The sequence below is a fragment of the Juglans microcarpa x Juglans regia genome, chromosome 1S (genome assembly GCF_004785595.1).
Source record: "Juglans microcarpa x Juglans regia isolate MS1-56 chromosome 1S, Jm3101_v1.0, whole genome shotgun sequence".
Lineage (NCBI taxonomy): Eukaryota > Viridiplantae > Streptophyta > Magnoliopsida > Fagales > Juglandaceae > Juglans > Juglans microcarpa x Juglans regia.
The window spans coordinates 4,085,788-4,105,848 of NC_054595.1; the positions used below are offsets into that span (position 1 = coordinate 4,085,788).

The window sequence follows — 20,061 nt, forward strand, 5'->3', positions numbered from 1 at the left end:
TGGTCATTCAAGTGGCGGTTTTTTGTGAGAAAGGTTTAGTGCAAGGGAGGCCATTCGAAGGACTAAAAATCTCTATACCCGATTGCCTCATTTTGGAGTTTAGTTTGGGTTTCATTCGGGGTTTCAAGTCTAATCCTAATTGGGCTTGTCAATTGTGTGTAACATGGTGTAAGAAGGTGGATGAGGGTGTAAGATGAAGTACATGAGTGGTTGGTTGCTTGTAGAATTGGTTTAGACCAATGAGAGAAGCTTGCTTAATCAAACCGAGTAGCATTACTCATGGGGTTTGGAAGTTTTGGGGTTTCATTAGTGTTGCAGACCTTCTTTGATGGTTGTCCATAGTTGTAATTGCGTGGTTGGAATAGTGTAGTGGTGTAAGAAAGTCATGGAGTTGTGAGAAGACATGTAGGTAGCTTAATTTTCACTTCTCCCACCCTACACATTTCTTCTCCACTTGACAAGTGTAAAGTGTTCTCTAAATGAAGGGTTGTGATGGTGCCATGTGTTAAAAGAAAATTCCTAGTGATCGTTGGCTGATTTGGACATCCAACATGGTGATTTGATGGCTGTTTGAACCAGATGTCATGTGGCGCTCTCCCGATGGTCTACTATTTACCAAAATAGATCAAAATTTTTTAGTGCACCATAAAATTCTAGATATTCATACGAGTCTAATAGTGCAATTCATTATGTTAAATTATACTCCTAAGTGCCTCAAATAAATAAAAAAGCAATCTATCTCCGTACCAAATCATAATCTGATTACATTAATGGACTAAAACCTAACTGATGGCTTGATTCATGAAATCCTTTCTGGTTTTCATGATGTTTCTAAGGTCTAAATAAATTATTTTCCATTGAATTTCTTTTGGGTCATTACATTTATTGTAGTTTGTGAGATTAAATATGTGGTTTTATTGAATGTCACTTATTATTTATTTTCGTGGAATTATTACCACGAGTAGTTGCATTGTCTCAGTGGTAAGGGTATGTTGAACCTGCTTGATTTGGATGCAACAAGTCTTGGCCCAAGGGGCGTCTGCTTGGCCCATTCGAACTGTTGGCATGGGCACACAACACTTCAAAAATTAATTCAACGAAAAGAGTTGTCGGGAGACTCTAGTTGCTAGTCTCCCTTGGGTTAGGGAGACACCTAACCAATTGACCAGGCATGCCATTTGGTCTTTAATTGAAACGTTATACCCTTGATACTAATAATTGTCAGTTGAAAAGTCACAAGTTATGGGTTGTGATCTTTCATAATGTGTCACTTCATTCTCTATGAATAGAGGATATAACTCACGAATTTAAACATTATATTCTCCCATTATTTTTAGTCACATGCAATTTTGTAAAAAAACTCTAAGGAAAAAATTTCAGAATTTCTATTTGTTGTTTCTCCAGTAGGTGAATTGCTTATAACCCGGTATCAAACTATTTTGAGTAGGGGCAAATATCATCTTAAAGATAGTATTCTACATATATCAAAGTCGCATTTAATTTTTTAGATTACTGTGTCCGCTCAACTTTCTTCAACAATTATGCCGGTAATAGAACTCGGTTTCGGTATTCCCCAAGAGCCCATAAGGGAAAAATGTCTCTAAATGCTGCGTAATTTAGTCCACCATACCAATAAAACACTCCTATAATTTCCTGCACATTGGCATAATAAATATAACATCCATTAGGAGAGATAAAACAGTTAATTAAGTAAATGTACGTGCTGAATGTTAAATAAAACATGAAAGTGTTAATACCTGTTGAGGAAAGTCACCGTCTTTAGTTTGGGAACCGATCAATATACCCTTACTCCACGATGAATTGGTGCTGGATCTGTCTCGTCCTGAGTTTAAATAATTAAAAAAATATTCACAATCTAAGAGACAAAGGGGTGAAAATATTTGTTTTTCCAAGAGCATGCACAGTTGCCATAATATCAATACCTCTCAAACTTCGAGTGATTCAATATGAACTTACATACTTCAGACTATGCTCACTGACATTTTTTTTAAAAGAAAGAAATTCAAAATCTGAAAACTTTTTGTGCTGATTGTCAACGCCAAAATTGTTCATACCTTGTACTTGTGGCTTGATAGGAAACTCTCTCCCCATTGGCCAACATGATTTGGTAACTGCTTTGATATAAAAAACTCACAAGCTTTTCGAAGTGCTGCACAATTTTTGTAGTTTCTTCCGCAAGCAACCAATCTTGCTATAGCAAACCATGTACCATACATGTGTACTTGCTTAAAGAGTCAATACATCATATATATATATATATATATATTTATAATAGAGCAGTTCTTTTTTTTTATTATATACATAGAGAAATATAATTTGGGAAAAAAGTATGATTAATTACCATAATCCATCAGTTTCTTGCACATCTGCAATGTATTGAGCCGCCTTTGAAATGCTACTGTCTATCTCTGTCATTCGGTGCTTGGGATAGAGTTTTCTAAAGAGTGCAAGTGCTTGAAGTGCTGATGAAGTGCACTCTACATACCTATATATAAGGGTGAAAACTCTGACGTAAGGATGAAAATACGTACGACAAATACTAAGGAAACCTATAATTACTTTTTCTTCTTGTAGTGCAATTGTATATATAATTACTTCTTAGGTTTAACATTTTTTGTAGGCCCAAGGTTTTGTTTTGTTTGGCAACAGAGATCTTCTTATCTCATCTCAAAACTTCTCATATTTTTCTTATCAAACATTACTAAACATAAAATACTTTTCAATTCTAAATTTTTAAATTTTTCATCCAATCATTATCTAATCATTCTCCAAACACAAAACCCTTTACAAAATTTTCAAATTTCAAAACAAAACACAAAAAATAATACAACTTTTTCAATTTCAAACAAAAATAACATTAAAAAATATAACCAAACAATTTTTTAACTTTACAATATTTTTACTCAAAATGTTCTCTCCCATTTCTCAAAATCATTAAAGCATCTTAACTCAAGTCATTTCATTACTATTTACAAAACTCTCACAATTTCTAATCTCATCTCACTACTCTTAAAAATAAAATTAGGCATCGTTCATTTTTTAAAAAAAATTAAGGATAACTTTGAAAAATATTCCAACCTATGAAGCCTTTATAAAATCGTGCGCTTTATGCAGTTCTTTCCCGTACTCCTCGTTTAGATCACAAGCTAGAATAGCTTGAATAGCAAAAACAACAACCCATGTCTGACAGTCCAAGCTCTGCATCACACAAGTCAAGCATCATTCCTTACATTTCGTGTAGAAGATAAAATCTTCAAATGAATCAAAGTTTTGGGTTCAGGGTGGAGTACTATTGAGCAATGATTTAAGTATATAATAATTGTAAAGGACGTGTTTCACAACACCAACCACTTGAACAACTTGCAAAGTTAGAGAACTAATGTCAATATATAATATCTCAATAATACTTAAGAGAACATTTGTTACCTTTGTGTACCATTTATAGAGATGCACAATGGAGTGTCCAGGAAGTCGATAACCATCTGTTCCCTGCATTTATCTCTAATTATCCCTTAACAAAGGAGGATGAAATAACTACTTTTAGGGTTATCCATCTCAGGATAACTGCCTTCATCTTTGCATAATCACCTTGCGAATGATGTTGCCCCTTGTTGATATCATGCTCCCGTGGGCCCTTGGGTTGTAGGCCTTGTAGGTCAAAATGGCAATCCGGGCCTGCTTATGGTCCTGGTAACAAGATGACCCGAATATCCCCTCCAGTTACTCTGTAATTCTTTTTTTTTTTTTTTTTTGGTGCCAGCACATAGGAAATTCACTAGTTTTGCTCCTTATATGCCTACGTGATATTCCAATCCCCCCCCCCTCGGACTTGAAATACGTAATTAGATAGCCAGGTTTTGACCTTTCCTACCCCACCTGAGGGTCCATGAGTGATAATGTATGGGCTTAAGTTCAAACCTATTCTTCGAAACGTAACCCATGTCAGCCATAGATGTATGGGCTTAATTTAATGTCTTTTATTTGAAAGAAATGGAAACTGTCAGCGTAGCCAACCATTTGGATTCCCAAGAACCCTCATGATTATTATTGCCCATACTCCTTTTTGCACTTCATCTTCCTTCTATCTTTTCTTATCCCTGCTCAAGCCCTCTGTTAGTGTCATCTTCAAGAACGCATTTTTCTTGCAATGGCTAGTTGTGGTTCTTCTCATACTCTAATCCATTCTTTCGTTCCAACTCCAGCGAGGGGTTCTCCTTCCCCTATCATTGAATTTTCCCTTAGTCGAATCCCTACCTCTTTTGAGGGTTATTCTTGGCGTTCCACCCTGTCTAAGCGGGATTTGGTGAAGCTTAAGTCCACTTATCGAATCCCAGATTCGGTGAAGCTTTCCATTCCAGGGGCGAGATGTACTGGCGAAGAAGGGTTCACCGGCGATGTCGCCCTTACAGTGAGTGTCGTGACGCACGGGCTGCAATTCCCTTTTTGTTCATGACGTTTTGGATTTCTTGGGGTTAGCCCCCGTCCATCTTCACACGCATGCTTGTGTTCTTATGTGTTTGTGCGTAGTTTTTGCATGGTTTCGGAGCCCTTGGGGGATACTTACCCAAATTTGACAGCGAAAGAATTTCTATCATTCTACAGGGTGAAGCCATTGCCGAGCAATGTCTGCAGTTTTCAATGCCAAGCAGTGGCAAAACAAATTATTTTTTGTTTCTAGTAGTAACTGGGAGTATCCCATCAACGAGATGAATCTTCGGGACTACCTAGTCCGTGCTAATTGGGGAAGGGTCAAGCTTCTCCGGTAAGGGAAGACCTTCACGCCCGTTTGTTTGCACTGCGGGTTAGACTTGACACTAGTGGCTAACTGTTGGGGGTGGTGGGGTTGTTTTACCTCCATGCTCCTTTTTTTGTACTGTGAGTTAAAATCGACTCTGGTGGCTAACTGTTGGGGGGTCGTGGGGTCTTTTGACCACTATGCCCGTTTGTTTGTACCGTGAGTTAGACTCGACACTGGAGGCTAACTGCTAGGAGATCGTAGGGTCTTTTGACTTGCACACCCGTTTTTTTGAACTACGAGTTAGACTCGACACTGGTGACTAACTACTGGAGGGTTGTGGGGTCTTTTGAACTCCACGCTCATTTGTTTGCACCATGAGTTAGACTTGACACTAGTGGCTGAATGCTAAGGGGTTGTGGGGTCTTTTGACCTCTACGCTCATTTGTTTGCATTGCAAGTTAGACTCAACACTGGTTGCTAACTGTTGGGGGGTCTGGGTCTTTTGACCTCCATGCCCATTTGTTTGCACCGCGAGTTAGACTCGACACTGGTTGCTAACTACTGGGGGGTCGTGGGATCTTTTGACCTCCACACTCGTTTGTTTGCACGCGAGTTAGGCTTGACACTAGTGGCCAATTGTTGGGGGGTCGTGGGGTCTTTTGACCTCCACACCCTTTTATTTGCACGATGAGTTAGACTTGACATTGGTGGCCAACTGCTGGGGGTGGTGGCGACTTTTGACCTCCACGCCCATTTGTTTGCACCACGAGTTAGACTTGACACTAGTGGCTAATTGTTAGGGGTCATGGGGGTCTTTTGATCTCTACGCTCATTTGTTTGCACCACGAGTTAGACTTGACACTAGTGGCTAATTGTTGGGGGTCGTGGGGTCTTTTGATCTTTATGCCCATTTGTTTGCACCACGAGTTAGACTCGACATTGGTGGCTAACTGTTGGAGGGTCATGGGTTCATTTGACCTCCACGCTAGTTTGTTTGCACCGTGAGTTAGACTCAACACTTGTGGCTATCTACTGGGGGTGGTGGCATCTTTTGACCTCCACGCCCATTTGTTTGCACCACGAGTTAGACTTGACACTGCTGGCTAACTGTTGGGGGGTCGTGGGGGTCTTTTGACCTCTACACCTATTTGTTTGCACCACGAGTTAGACTCGACACTAGTGGCTAACTCTTGGAGGGTTGTGGGGTCTTTTGACCTTCACGCCCATTTGTTTTCACTGCGAGTTAGACTCGACACTGGTGGCCACTTGTTAGGGCGTCATGGGGTCTTTTCACCTCTGTGCCCTTTTGTGTGCACCGCGAGTTAGACTCGATACTAATGGCTAACTACTGAGGGGTCGTGGGGTCTTTTGACCTCTGTACCCATTTGTTTGCACCGCGAGTTAGACTCGACACTGGTGGCCAATTGTCGGGGGTCGTGAGGTCTTTTCACCTCCACGCCCTTTTGTTTGCACTACGAGTTAGACTCGACACTGGTGGCTAACTGTTGGGGGGTGATGGCGTCTTTTGACCTTCACGCCCATTTGTTTGCATGACAAGTTAGACTCGACACTGGTGGCTAACTGCTGGGGGGTCGTGGGGTTCTTTTGACCTCTACGCCCATTTGTTTGCACCACGTGTTAGGCTCGACAGTGGTGGCTAACTGTTGGAGGGTTGTGGAGTCTTTTGACCTCCACACCCATTTGTTTGTACCGCAAGTTAGACTCGACACTGGTGGCTTACTACTGGCGGGTCGTGGGGTCTTTTGAGCTCCACACCCTTTTGTTTGCACAACGAGTTAAACTCGACACTGGTGACCAATTGTTGGGGCGCCGTGGGGTCTTTTCGCCTCGACGCCCTTTTGTTTGCACCACGAGTTAGACTCGACACTGGTGGCTAACTGTTGGGGGTCGTGGGGTCTTTTGACCTCCACGCTTGTTTCTTTGCATTACGGGTAAGACTCGACATTGGTGGCTAACTGCTAGGGGTTCTGGGGTCTTTTGATCTCCATGCTTGTTTGTTTGCACCACGAGTTAGACGAGACACTGGTGGCTAATTGTTGGGGTCGTGGGGTTTTTGGACCTTTACGCCTGTTTCTTTGCACTGCGAGTAAGACTTGACATTGGTGGCTAACTGTTGGGGTTTGTGGGGTCTTTTGACCTCTACACCTTTTTTTACACCACGAGTTAGACTCGACACTAGTTGCTAACTGTTAGGGTGTCTGGGGTCTTTTGACCTCCACGCTCATTTTTTTGCACCGCAAGTTAGACTCGACAATGGTGGCTAACTGCTGCAGGGTCGTGGGGTGTTTTGTCCTCCATGTCTGTTTGTTTGCACTACGAGTTAGACTCGACACTGGTGGCCAACTGTTGGGAGGTCGTGGGGTCTTTTCACCTCCATGCGCATTTGTTTATATCGTGTGTTAGACTCGACACTGGTGGCTAAATGCTGGGGGGTTGTGGCGTCTTTTGACCTCCATGCTCGTTTGTTTGTGCCACGAGTTAGACTCGATACTGGTGGCTAACTCGGATCTACATCTGCTTTATGATTTGTATTTTGTTAAAAACGTACATTCTTGAAAAGACAAAAATAAATGCTTTAAAATAACCTCCCAGGGATAAAACTTCTTCAAGTGTTATGTGTTTCATGGGTGCTACTATTCATTTCCCTGACTGTCCTTGAGGTGGTTGGAGCCTGGCTTGTTGCATGCTACCACTATGTAGGCTCCTTCCCTTCGTGGGCCAAGCTTTCACTCACCCTGGGTTGTCATGCATGTCTCCCTAAGCACTAGGTCGCCGACTCTAAAAGATCTGGGCTTGACCCATTAGTTGAAGTAGTGCTCGGCCTTCCTTTTGTTGAGGATATTTTAGACTTCCGCCTCCTCTCTCACTTCCTCTAATAGGTCGAGATGTTCTTCAAGCATTTCTTGTTGTTTGCTAGGTTGAAGTGATTGGTTCGGGGTGTTTGCAAGCCAACTTCTACCGGGACGACCGCTTCACTCCTAAATGCCAAAGTGAACGGAGTTTCTCCCGTTGGGGTTTATCAACCCATTCTCCTTTCTTGTCGCCGAGTTTCTTTTTTAATATTCCCAGCAAGGATTTGTTCATTGATTCTGCTTGTCCGTTTGCCTGTGGGTGCCCAGGTGACGAGTATTTTACTTGGATGCCCAACTCTCAGCACCATTCTCTATAATAATATGAATTGTATTACTTCCTATTGTCAAAGATTATGTTGTTGGGGATGTCAAACCAACACACGACATTCTTCCACAGGAACTTTGTCACGACCTTCGCTGTGATAGTCATGAGGGGCTCTATTTCTGCCCATTTCTTGAAATAGCTTACCGCCATGATTATGTGCTTTACCCCGCCCTTCCCTGATGGGAAGGGTCCTACCAAGTCGACTTCCTATTGGGCGAAGGGCCACAGGACAGTGATATAGGCTAGTTTTTCTAGCAAATAGTGTGGGACCGGGGCGTAGATTTGGCGTTGTGTATACTTCTTTGCAAAAGTCTTAGCATCTCTTAAGACGTTGGACCAATAGTATCTTGCCCTAAGAGCTTTCGTTGCCAAGACCTTCCCGCCCAAGTGGTTGTTACAGATGCCTTCGTGCATCTTCGACAAGACATACTATGCTTCCTCAGATGAGATGCACCTTAGTAAGGGAGCCGAAAAACCCTTCTTATGAACCGTGCCACATTCCTTCTCACTTTCCTTGCTGCCTCCTTCCCTTGCCGAAGCTTGCCGGCTTCTAAGTATTCCAATATCTCTTTGGCCCACTTTGGCCCTGATGGGCCTACATGATTCACATGGTTTCCAATCGCTGGAACTTCAATCACCTTCTTCTGTACTTCCCACGACAACTCTACGTCCTCCTATGCAGAGGTGGCCTTGGCCAGCCTATCGATTATCGTGTTATTCGCCCTCGGGACTTGTTCCAGTTTGAAGTAAGTAAACTGGTCGCGGATCGCTAATACTTGGTTTAAGTACTTTTTTTAATTTTTCCCATTTCGTGGCGTAGGCTCTAGTCACTTGGTTCATGACTATCTGGGAGCCGACTTTTGCTTCGACCTCATTGGCACCAAGAATCTTGGCGATTGAAAGTTTTGCTATTAAGGCCTCGTACTCTGCTTCGTTGTTAGTAGTCTTGAATCAAGTGTGGTTATATAGTAGTGATCCTGTCCTGTCTCCCCAATGATATAAATCCCAATACTTTGTCCATTTTGGTAGGCTGACCCGTTGATGAATACCATCCAGGGTCAGGCTGTAGGTGCTACTTCAACATTTGTTGGAAAATTGGTGAACTCAATGACAAAGTCCGCTAATGCTTGCCCTTTAACTGCACTCTTGGGCATGTAGTCAAGGTCGAATTTTCTGAGCTCCATCGACCATGCGACTAGTCTTCCTGAGCTATCCAGCTTCTATTGTATCTTCCCAAGGTGGTGCTCCGTCAGTACCCTTATAGGGTGGGCTTGGAAATATGATTGCAACCTCTTGGAGGCTGTTACAAGTGCAAATGCTAACATTTCCATTCGTGGATACTTGGCCTTGGTGTCTTTCAGCACATGACTCGTGCAGTAGATTGGAGCCTGTGTTGTGCCCTCATCCTTGCATAATACAGCTGAGATGGCGTGATGTGATACTGTGAAACACACGTGTAGGATGTCCCCTAAGCCCCAAGTAGGGCTGTTTTAGTAAAGGGGGATTGGCCAGGTACTGCTTCAATTCCTCGAAGGCTCAGTCGCAATACTCATTCAACGGATGTGTCTTACTCAAGACCCTAAAGAAAGGGAGGCACTTGTCCGTGGACCCTGATACGAACCTATTTAAGGGGCTACCCTTCTAGCCAGTCGTTGGGCGTCATTGATACTCCGTGGCGGCACCATATTCAAGATGGTGTTAATCTTCTCTGTGTTTTCCTTAATGCTTCTCTTCGACACTACAAATCCCAAAAACTTGCCCGAGTTGACCCTGAAAGGGCACTTAGTTGGGTTCAACTTCATTTTGTACTTGCATAGCACTGCGGAAGATTCTCTAAGGTTCGCTAAGAGCTACGTAGGCTCCTTGCTTTTCACTAGCAAGTCGTCAATGTATCTTGCCAATCTGGCACTTGAACATTTGATTTACCAACCTTTAATATGTTGCCCCAATATTTTTCAACCCAAAGGGCATTACTCGGTAATAGTAAAGGCCTCTGTCGGTGATGAATGTGGTTGTAACACCCCGTATTTTAGTGTATTTTCACTGAAGGATTATTTTTAATAATTCAAAAATTTATTCTCTTCTTTTATAATTATCAGATATTTTAAATGGGTTACTTTATGATCTTTAAATTGTAAAAATTAAATTGTTATGTTTTCTTAATATTTATTTACTGTTGTACATTTAAATTGTTTTCCTTTTAAATTAATTGATTGTGGGATTTAATTATTTTATTTTCATTGTATCATTACGTTTAATTTAATTTAATTGATTTGCTGTTTTAAAATCATTTTCGTTGGATCATTTTCTGTGACCCAAGATGTGAGGATTGGACCTCATTTCTTTCCTTTCATTTTTCTTTTTCTCCTTTTTCTTTTCTTTCTTTTCTTTTTTCTCCCCAGTTTCCCCCCCACCCCGTGCGACGCTCTCTCTCTCTCTCACCCCGTCCGATTTCATCTTCAACCCAGCCCGCCGTCGTGAGCCGCCAGTGACCGACATCGCCCCCTCCCTACCGGCCGGCGACCCTTCCCCTTAAATCTCAGCTCCTCCATCGCCGGCGTTCTTCTCCACGCACGGCTTGAAGCCGCGGCCTTCTCTTCCTTCAAGCGCAGCCGTCGCGCCACCTCCGGCCACCATCTCTTCACCACTTCATCCCCGACGTCTTGGCAACCCAATGGATCCAATCCCGGCTCCGATCAGTCACCGGTGAAGCACAACCAAGCCCATCTCCGATTTCGACTTTTTGGCCTTAAAACCACCCTTTGCGCCGCCACCCACGGCAAACCACCACCACCATTGGCTTCACCGACCTCTCTAGGCCCTATCCTATCAATTTCGGGTCTTAGTTTGTCTCCGTTGAAAAGTGGGTTTTTGAGACCCACGGCCACAGTGTATTTTACACTGTTACGTTGCTGAGTCACCACTTCTTGCACCTCTGTGATCCTTCGAAAATCATATTATAGCGCTGTAAGTATTTTTCCAAAGAACTTTCGTGATTTAAATGTATTTTTGCACTAACACATATTACTGTGAATTGTTTGGTTATGCCGAACTGAGTCCGAGGAGTTCGGGTGTCGGATGGAATGCGGACGGAGTTGATTGTATGTTTGGTTTGTGATTGGATTGTGTTGACATTGTTGGTTGTTGGATATTGGTGTCGTGTTTTATTCACTGCATTTGCACGCATGTTCATGTTTGTAACTGAAAACTGGGTTTTCGCATGATTGCATACATGTTCATGTGTTTATTTGAAAACTGGGTTTGCATGTGAGAAATAATTTTTGGGTGTGTTTGAAACGACTGGATTGACTGGTTTGAGAAAAAGGAAAAGGAACTGTAGGGATGGTGGTAAGCAAGGATGGTGGTAGAGTCCCGCCTGCGATTCCCGCCTACGGTGCACGCGGTAGGGATGGTGGTTGTGTCCCGCCTGCGATTCCCGCCTACGGTGCACGCGGTAGGGATGGTGGTAAGCAGGGACGGATGTAGAGTCTCGCCTGCGATTCCCGCCTACAGTGTCCGACAATTGGTTTGTTTTGTATGAATCATTTTCTGAGAAAATGACAGACTATGTTTTTGGGCCAAAATGAGATTTTGGCGTGTGTTGGAAATAATCATTTTTGGGAAAAATAGTATTTTATGGCTAAATGGATTTTGTCGTATGAATGCATGTTGGTTACATTAATTTGTTTTTATCTCGAGAGTTGTTTGGTTTATACTTACCTGTGGTACCATTTTATGGTATCTCAGATTTTGATGCAGATGAGGATGACGAGCCTTAGCTTGGCTCCGTTGGTGGAGTGATCTGGGATTGCTCCTGTTTATCGAGTTTCATTTTTTATCAATTTATGTGTTGCCTTTGTAATATATTCGGGATGACATTTATAACTCTTTTAAGGTAATTTGTTTTGAATATTTGTTTTTAAATTTCTGGTACTTAGATGACTTATTTATATTATCCGCTGCGATTTTTATTGTGCACTCTTGCATGTTCCACACACTTGAGCACATTTCGTTGGGATGCGTGACTCATGTTGTCATCATCCCGACGTCACGATTCTCTTATTTTTGTACGTGGGAGTCAGGCGTCACAGGTGGTATCAGAGCAATTCGGCTCTGGGTAAAACCACATGTCCCATAGGTGCAGTACCAGAACATTTTAAAATCGTGATTTGAAATTATTTTGTTGGGAGTATATTATTTTAATTGTTTTATTTATTTTATTGTACGTTATTTGTTTGTTTATTTATTTTATTTTATGTTATTTTAGTTTATTTAGTTATTTTATTTTATGGCAGGCAATTTTACTTGTTTCAATTATTTTCTTGTGTACTATTTCATTTGTTTTATTCCTTTTGTCTTATGATATTTTATTTTGTTGGTTTTATTTTATTTTATTTTATGTGATATTGTTGTATTTTAATTTATTTTACTATAATTATATTTTAGTTTGTTTTAAGCTGATAGTGGGGTTAAGGGTTACGCTATGGCAGGAAAATGGTACGACCAAGAAGGCAAGCTAATGTGCCCGAGGATGAATTACCGAGGGGTGATGGAAATTATGCCATGGCGAGGGCGTTGAATAGGATGACAGAGTTTCTTCAGCAGAATTTTCGTCCACAGCAAGGAGAGCAGAATAGGGTGGTGCAAGTCGGGTGCACCTATGAGCGTTTCTTGGCACATAGGACTCCTGCCTTCACGGGCGAAGAAGATCCACTTCGAGCTGGGAGGTGGATTGAAGATCTCGAGAGGACATTCGAAGTCTGTAGTTGTACAGAGGCCCAGAAAGTGTTGTATGGGAGTTACCTGTTGCAAGGTGAAGCAGCTAATTGGTGGAAGACTAAGCGGGAACTCCTAGAGATGGAGTTGGGATCTTTGGCGGCTGTGTCTTGGCAGCGCTTCAGAAAGAGTTCGACGATCGCTTCTTCCCTGTTTTTGTGAGACGGCAAAAGGCTCGGGAATTCAATAACTTGGTCCAAGGGGATATGACTGTCTAGCAATATGCCAGAAAATTTATAGAGCTTGGGCGATTTGCGTCTCATCTGATAGCCACCGAAGAGTTGCGGGCCAAACGTTTTCAGGAAGGGTTGCGCTCTCAGATCCATAGACAAGTCGCATGCCTGCAAATCCAGAACTTCCAGAGGTTGGTTGAGGTGGCCTGTATTGTTGAGCGGGAGCGAGGTGCTGTGGTAGGCTCCCCTCCGGGTAAGAAGCGATTGAACGTTGATGGTGAAGGGAGCAGCTCCGGGTCGCCGCAGAAGTTCGTGCAGAGGATCGGGTCTCGATCGCAGGCAGCCTCCGGTGTACGTATTGGAGGCCAAGCTCCAGTTTGTGGCAGATGTAATAGAGCTCACGAGGGTGAGTGCCGTCAGGGTTGGAACCAGTGCTTTGAGTGCGGTCAGACAGGACACTTTTCTCGTGAGTGTCCTAATCGGACTCAAGGGAATCAGGGTGGTCATCGCGGTGGTAGAGGTAATCAGAGGCAATTAGGTCAGGCTCGGATGTACGCGTTGACTCTTGGTAGTGCTGACGACGAGGTTCCAGAGACTCAGGACGCTGGAGTTATGGCAGGTATGGGTCTAATCTGATCTTTCATAATGGATGCCTTGTGTGGTTTATTCTTGGATTTTGGGAAAAGTTATGCAAGCCGTACCCATACCCGTTGGGTGTTGGAGGTCGTCTAATTTTTCTTAAGCGTGTTCTGGTTGTGTCTTATATCCTGCTTAGCGTGATGTTTGGCTCTACAAATTTCGAGGACGAAATTTTTTTTAAGGGGGGAGGATGTAACACCCCGTATTTTAGTATATTTTCACTGAAGGATTATTTTTAATAATTCAAAAATTTATTCTCTTATTTTATAATTATAGGATATTTTAAATGGGTTATTTTATGATATTTAAATTGTGAAAATTAAATTGTTATGTTTTCTTAATATTTATTTACTGTTGTACATTTAAATTGTTTTCCTTTTAAATTAATTGATTGTGAGATTTAATTATTTTATTTTCATTGTATCATTACGTTTAATTTAATTTAATTGATTTGCTGTTTTAAAATCATTTTCGTTGGATCATTTTCTGTAACCCAAGATGTGAGGATTGGACCTCATTTCTTTCCCTTCATTTTTCTTTTTGTCCTTTTTCTTTTCTTTCTTTTCTTTTTTCTCCCCAGTTTCCCCCCCACCCCGCGTGACGCTCTCTCTCACCCCGTCCGATTTCATCTTCAACCTAGCCCACCGCCGTGAGCCGCCGGTGACCGACATCGCCCCCTCCGTCCACCTCCCCACCGGCCGGCGACCCTTCCCCTTAAATCTCAGCTCCTCCATCGCCGGCGTTCTGCTCCACGCACGGCTCGCGGCCTTCTCTTCCTTCACGCGCAGCCGTCGCGCCACCTCCGGCCACCATCTCTTCACCAATTCATCCCCGACGTCTTGGCAACCAAATGGACCCAATCCCGGCTCCGATCCGTCACCGGTGAATGACAACCAAGCCCATCTCCGATTTCGACTTTTTGGCCTTAAAACCACCCTTTGCGCCGCCACCCACGGCAAACCACCACCACCACCACCATTGGCTTCACCGACCTCTCTAGGCCCTACCCTATCAATTTCGGGTCTTAGTTTGTCTCCGTTGAAAAGTGGGTTTTTGAGACCCACGGTCACAGTGTATTTTACACTGTTACGTTGCTAAGTCACCACTTCTTGCACCTCCGTGATCCTTCGAAAATCATATTATAGCGCTATAAGTATTTTTCCAAAGAACTTTCGTGATTTAAATGTATTTTTGCACTAACACATATTACTGTGAACTGGTTGGTTATGCCGGACTGAGTCCGAGGAGTTCGGGGGACGGACGGATTGCGGACGGAGTTGATTGTATGTTTGGTTTGTGATTGGATTGTGTTGACATTGTTGGTTGTTGGATATTGGTGTCGTGTTTTATTCACTGCATTTGCACGCATGTTCATGTTTGTAACTGAAAATTGGATTTTTGCATGATTGCATACATGTTCATGTGTTTATTTGAAAACTGAGTTTTCATGTGAGAAATGATTTTTGGGTGTGTTTGAAACGACTAGATTGACTGGTTTGAGAAAAAGGAAAAGGAACTGTAGGGATGGTGGTAAGCAGGGATGGTAGTAGAGTCCCGCCTCCGATTCCCGCCTACGGTGCACGCGGTAAGGATGGTGGTAAGCAGGGATGGTGGTTGTGTCCCGCTTGTGATTCCCGCCTCCAGTGCACGCGGTAGAGATGGTGGTAAGCAGGGACGGAGGTAGAGTCCCGCCTGCGATTCCCGCCTACAGTGTCCGACAATTGGTTTGTTTTATGTGAATCATTTTCTGAGAAAATGACAGATTATGTTTTTGGGCCAAAATGGGATTTTACCGTGTGTTGGAAATAATCATTTTTGGTGAAAAATGGTATTTTATGGCTAAATGGATTTTGTCGTATGAATGCATGTTGGTTGCATTAATATGTTTTTATCTCGAGAGTTGTTTGGTTTATACTTACCTGTGGTACCATTTTATGGTATCGTAGATTTTGATGCAGATGAGGATGACGACCCTTAGCTTGGCTCTGTTGGTGGAGTGATCTGGGATTGCTCCTGTATATCGAGTTTCGTTTTTTGTCAATATATGTGTTGCCTTTGTAATATATTCGGGATGACTGTATAACTCTTTAAAGGTAATTTATTTTGAATATTTGTATTGAAATTTCTGGTACTTAGATGACTTATTTATATTATCCGTTACGATTTTTATTGTGCACTCTTGCATGTTGCACACACTTGAGCATATTTCGTTTGGATGCGTGACCCGTGTTGTCATCATCTCGACGTCACGATTCCCTTGTTTTTATACGTGGGTGTCGGGGCATCACAGTGGTCTTCTCCTCATCTGTCTTGTTCATTCGAATCTGACTATCCGCTGAATATTCATCCCTGAAACTTAGAACTTTGTACCTTGCAGTGGCGTCTACAATAACATCAATCTGTGGAAGCGAGAAACTGTCTTTTGGGTAGGCTTTATTTAAGTCGGGGAAGGCCACGCACATTCTCCACTTCCCATTTGTCTTTTTGACCAGTACCACATTAGAGAGTCATTCTAGATAGTGAACCTCTCTTATAAACCCCGCTGTTAACAAATGGTTTATTTCTTCAGTTATGGCCGTGCATTTCTCTGTACTAGAAGACATTCTTTTTTGGCATACCTTCTTTGCCTCTGGGTTGACACACAAGTTGTGTTCTATGATTGCATTGTCGATTACTGTTATTTGTTCCCTGCATTTATCTCTAATTATCCCTTAACAAATGAGAAGAGATAACTGCTCTAATTTATAATAGTTATCCATCTCAAGATAACTGCCTTCATCTTAGGTCGTTATCACCTTGCAAATGATGTTGCTCCTCCTATTGATATCATGCTCCCGTGGGTCCTTGGGATGCGGGCCTTGTAGATCAAAATGTTAAGCTAGGCCTAGTTATGGGCCTTGTAGCAAAAGGATCCAAATATCCCCACCAGTAATGATTTAGGCCATCTTGATCTGCAACCCAATAGTAGTCTAGAAGTCTGGCTAAATGAAGCTTGTATGCCTCCAATTTGGATCTTTAACCCAATGGACCATCATACACAACACCTTTCAAAGGAAAGCAATTAACTTTACGAAATTTATGTAGTTCTTTCATAACACATGCAACAAATATTTTGCCCTAGAAAATGTGTTTTCATATTGATTGAATTGGAATATATGTACGAATTAATATTTACCTTTTCAACGCATCCAATGCATAGATATCCGTTCATCTCATCCTCATAACGAACATGACCAGTGGCAGCTCTAGTGCCTTATCTCTCAACATTGAATAGGGCTTACGCTTCAAGAGGTTCGGTTAAATGGTGAAGAAAGCCCCACGCCAAATCTTGTATCAGTGGATGTGGATAGTATAGATCCTCCTATATTAATTATCAATAGCACTTTGAATGAGTTTTTCTGGTTGTTTATGCAATTAAATGATAAGTAATTTTATCGATGGATAACCTTAGTTATGGTGGAGGATTACCTTGTTACAGAAGAAACAAAGACTTTTGAAAGTCTATGATCTAGCTACCCATATTTGTCACAAAAAGAAAAGGAAAGACAAAAAAGATGAAGATTATTGTCCTTCGTACAAACCCTTGCAATTGAATTCAAGCTTGAGTTGGAAACATTGTGCTGTGACCAGCTAAATGGAAACTCCATCCTCCATCTTCGTTCTGTCCAACAACCACAAACAAATATGGATATTTTCTTTCTCAGAATAAATTTCCTACGCCATTTTTGTTGGCAAAAAACAAGTAAAATTGAACAAAAACATGAAGATTATGCAAGTATTGAATAATTTCGATCCTGTAATTTAATGATAAAATACGACTTAGATCCCCAGTAATGTACGTAGAACGCCATTACCTGCACGCATGTGGTAATAACATCAATATCAAATTAAATTAAGAAAATATCTTAGTTAAGATATTATGTTTATGGAAATTATATATTTAATTATGCTTAGTGAAAGTAGGGAAAAAGGAAAAAAAATAAAAAAGATTAAATTAACCAACCTTGTATTAAAAATTTAAAATTAAGGGTTTGATAACGTACATACCAAGGGTGGAATGTAATACAAGGAGCCAGCGAATTCAGCAAGCCAGTGGCCATCATGTGCCCAAAGGGATGAAAGGGAGCTTAGTGCACTTCTGAGTGTAGATGTCACTGTTTCATCTGCTATTTCTTCCGTTTCTTACAATTTCACTGGTGGTGGAATTGGCCCATTTTGATTCTTCTTTCTAAGTTGTGAGTTCATGTAAAAGTTGACTCATCACAATTGGACTTTTCAAAATTCCATCTAGAGCGCACAAATATCGCATGATTCCAACATTTTTTTAAAGTAAAAAAATCAGTAATGACATTTGGGTTTGACATCAAGATAAAGGTCCCCTCAAGTTCAAATACGAATTTGAAGAATTCGAGTAAAAGATAGATAAACATATAAGGTGGATCTTATGTACAATACCATATTGTCCATATAAATATTTGATCATTACTAAACGAGCAATAAATGCTGTAGGACAACTTACTTTATATATATGTCTATCTCTGTTCCCCGTACTTGTATCAAATTCTTCACTTTGATCAAATCAAACCTGTTTCTACATAATCTGTTTTCAGCCAGAATACTCATCAAAACCTTTAACAATCACAAAGTACTGGTTTGCAAGTGGAGGTGGAAAGATCAGGCTTTTGCTAAAATGAAATCAATCGAGTTTATGACGCATATTGTGTAGAAGGCTACAGGTATCTAATGGACCAAGTACTTGGATTGTCATATTCTGGGAGATAGTAGAAATGTAAAAGCAAGCTTCATCTCTAAGCTAGCCAGTCTAGCTCAACTCTCCCTCTGCAGGTTGCTGGTTAACTCAATATTCCATAGATAAGATCAAATGTCCAATACTATATATATGGTATTCTAGAAACAACATGAGAGTGATTAAGGTTGTATTTGGATGTTGAGTTGAACTCAGTTAGTTATGAATAGTAGTGAGTTGAGTAGTGAAGAGAGTTATGTGGGGCCATCTAAACTGAGTTTAAAGTGTGTTTGAATGTTAAAACGAGTTTAGTATTTTTTATGAAAAGTTGAAAACGGTTATGTGTCTCATGTATAAAGATGTGTTAAGTTGAAAAAAGTTGTAGGTCACACGTGTAAGGAGGTTTATAGTTGAGATAAGTTTAGTAATTTAAGAGTTGAGTGTTTGGATGTTAGACTTAGATTAAAATTAGATGAGCTCATATGAGTCTCGTGACCAAATGTAATCTAAAAGGAAAGAGAGAGAAACCTGCATCCTCATTAAAAGATCAGAACTTTGTTTGTTCTTAAACCTATTTTTCTTGTACTCTTCTTGAACCCTTTCAATTTCAGCACGTTCTTCAAGAGTGCCAGCATCAAGATCGAATTCCCAGTGTTTCCGCCCAATGAAGTTGTTTGTTGTGAGCAGCCCTAGACCTCCTTCGGCTATCTTCAGCTTCCACATCCTCAATCTGCCCAACACACACATGAAATTATTAAATAGGTAATAGTTTCAATGTTCTAACTAAGTGTCGTTTTCACTAGAAATTTACCCTACTAACTAAAACATATTCTTTGTTTTAATGATATCAAATTAACAAAAATTTTATGTGCTATTACTTTTACGTATTCTTTATGCACTAGGATAATGTAAGTGGCCGCATTATTTTTTTTAATGACTATATATAGCAGAAAATCATCGATTGGAAATGATATTTAATATCAGAGATCAACGGATATCATTTCTAAAACAATGTTAGTATCGTAGAATGGGATGAGGTTGATTTTGGTATAAAAAATAAAGTTTTGAATACTGTTTCAGTGACAGTTTTGGTCGAGACATTGAAACGAAATATTTTGATACCAGTACTATTTCGAGATAGTTTATATATGAATAAATAAATTATATATATATAACATATATTCCAAAATTACTTATTAAAACTATAAATTATTGTTATATATATTATTAAAAGAAAAAGAAAAGTCTCGGAGAGCCTTAGCCTCTGTGTTTCACGGATCGATCTTGCAGGCATGTGTGGATGGTATCAATGCTATCTACTTTTCTTTTAGTGTGAAAAGACTAAACACACGCTTTTTATCAAGTCTGACGTGAGGTTATGAAGAAAATAAAAAATGAAAAAGCCCTTGATTTTGAGTTCAACTTTATAGAAAAGCTCTTGTCAGTAACTTTAATTACAAAATTGCCATGCCACTGGGTTTTACATACCGGATAGAAATTTACATACCAGGCGAAATACTGGAAACTGGCCGGTATTGACGATAAAGAATCGAAATGGCGGTATTTGACCTAGTACAAAACGTATACCTCCGCATGCTGATTACTGTTCTAACACGGTAAATTCTGGTCATTCCAGTGGTATGGTATGGTATGATATTTAAAATTTTGGTAAAAAATGGAGAGTGATCACAATGAGCAAATAAAAGAGGCACAAGTAATTGGAGTTAGGAAGGAAAATATATTTTGTGTTTTGTACCTCGATCAGATCA

The 20,061-nt window shown here is 40.9% G+C and overlaps 1 pseudogene; it reads right to left on the minus strand.

Annotated features, from left to right (window-relative positions):
* Window positions 1-3,099: 3,099 nt before the first annotated feature.
* LOC121246566 lies at window positions 3,100-19,015 on the minus strand (annotated as a pseudogene).
* Window positions 19,016-20,061: the final 1,046 nt, after the last annotated feature.